Below are 2,293 nucleotides of genomic sequence, written 5' to 3' on the forward strand. Positions count from 1 at the left end.
GAGGCATTGACTGACTTTGTTCTGAACTATCTTTTCAAGAATGTTCATAGAGATAAGTGCTTTGAAAGACAGTGATAATAACTCCCTCAGGAGTAATAGCTGGCATAATTATTCCCCAGTATAAAAGGGTTTGGGTTCCTTAAACTTAGGGGTCCTCCCTTATAATACAACCTACTTTGACTACCGATGTAACCTGGCCTCTATGTGTTGCCTTGTAGGACTTGGAGTTCTAGAACTGTTACTTATACTGCTGTGACTAATAAAGTCCTTTGTCTACTACCTAGGAGTCTTGTGTCTTCTACCAGATCTAGCAAGTGAACATGTTAGGTTACAAGTAGGGACAAGTCTCAGAACCTTCACAGTTCTTGATTCACATTTAGTTTGGCCATGTGAGTGGATTGAGGATAGTGGCAATAGTGGAGGATAGTGGAGTCATTTCCACTGAATAGTTAAAATTTACCAGGTCAGTTTTGATGGAACAGAGACTTCATGTCCACATGTGAAGAAAATCAGGCTGGAACAGGAGAAGTCATGAGTCAGACTGTAGGAATCGGATTCTCTGCAGAATAGTTGGCTTTCTCTGGCAATTAATATGAGTTGTGGAGAGATTCAGAATGGGTGAGTGTAAATGGGATTATGAGTGAGAAAGATAAACAAGGGAATTATTTTAGATAGATTGCACAGTGAAAAGCTTAAAGTATAGGAGGAATGGTTAAGAGAAAATTTTCTACACACAAAGTGATAAGAAATTGTACTAGAAAGAAGAAAATTATAGACACAAAAAGAAAGGGGCTGATGGCAGAAGAATGAATGTTTATTGAGCCTCCAAATTCCTAATTTGACAAGGAATATAAGATAGTGACTTGTTGATTGACTAGAAGTGGGAGTTGCCCAGTTATAGGCAAGGTAGCAGGGACTGAGGCAGTGGGTGTTAAGGCATGAGATACCAGCAGGAAAGGGGCTTCACCCAGGCAGCATGAAGCTTCTGCCTCATTCACTTAATTTTCTCAGTGTGAAGTCATGGTGAGAAGCAAATCCTAAGTGACCAATATGGCAGGAAAACCAGAGGGCACAGTGAACAAGCCACTGATAGAGTAGGTACCAAATGTGCTGTGAGGTAAGTCAGTGATGTGATATAGTAGGTCTTACTGTTCTTGCAGAATCTTATACCATATTTTATTCCACTTTTTATTTAGTTTAGTTCAGCTTTTTATTATGGGCAACTCAAGTCCCATCCAGGCAATTTTGTTTATATTCATGGGACAGCCCTTCTCTGGCCTTAGTTAGGCTGCCTAGCCTAGCTTAGATGCTATATATTCATTGCCCTTTGTATTTGTGGTGAGATTAAAGCTGGAGTCCTGTAGGTTCAAAGAGCACTGATTTCATACTTTCTTTGGTAATGTCTTTATTATAATTTCCAGAAAATTACAGAGAAGAGGAAGCTGAAACCCAGACGGGGAAAAAAAGTTCGAAGATGACATCAAAGTCTTACATTTAACTGATGAGATTGTTAGTGGCAGAATATGGACTTTGGAATAGGGGCCGGTTTGTGGGGAGAAGAAGTGAGATTTAGGACCTCTGATCTTCCATTCTACATTTTCCCCTTTCATACTTTCATACCTGTCCACATTATTATCACTACCAAAACATCTTATTGTCTTGCTGTGGTTGTTAAAGTGGCCCAGAGTAGTGTCAAACAATCAATAATGTTCTGAGTTGTGTTTTAGATTTTCAAACCTTCAGTTCACTCAATCATAATAGGCAGCAGTAGGGAAAAAAAAAAGATAAGCACTTTCAAATCTCAGAAATTAGACTAATTTTTTTACGGGGGATATGAAACAGAAAATCTGAATTACAGACTGAAAAGACTTTAAAAACATAGCAAATTTATTCTAAATCAGATATGTTTGGTGTGGTTAGCAATAACTACAATTAATGAACTATCTCTATTTTTTTCACCTTTTGCAAAGACCTAACCTTTTTCTCCTAACAATGCCGTCCACATAAACATTAAGATTTACACTTTCAGACAATGTCTTGTCGTACAGCTGTGTGACATCACGAGTCTTTATCTGTTTTCATGGAATGGAAAGAAAGCAAACACTTAGGAAAGACTGTAGCACAAACGTTTTGAAGACTGTTTCTTCAGCTGATTCGTTATCTCACAAGAGCTCTTTGTTGAGTTTACTGGGCTCTAAATTCAGTTGTCTAATCAGCACACAGAAGGATTTATAACACAGCACCTCAAAAACACTTTCAAATTTAAAGAGACTGCTCCTTATTTGTTCATACT

The 2,293-nt window shown here is 38.1% G+C and overlaps 1 long non-coding RNA gene across 1 annotated transcript; it reads left to right on the forward strand.

Moving 5' to 3' along the window:
• The first annotated feature begins 327 nt into the window (after positions 1-327).
• Positions 328-1,649, forward strand: LOC144222121 (uncharacterized). Its single transcript, XR_013332302.1, has 2 exons — positions 328-618; positions 1,422-1,649. It is a non-coding gene; the product is annotated as an uncharacterized LOC144222121 (long non-coding RNA).
• The last annotated feature ends 644 nt before the right edge of the window (positions 1,650-2,293 follow it).

This window comes from Crocuta crocuta, unplaced genomic scaffold (assembly GCF_008692635.1).
Source record: "Crocuta crocuta isolate KB4526 unplaced genomic scaffold, BGI_CrCroc_1.0 scaffold190, whole genome shotgun sequence".
Taxonomy (NCBI): domain Eukaryota; kingdom Metazoa; phylum Chordata; class Mammalia; order Carnivora; family Hyaenidae; genus Crocuta; species Crocuta crocuta.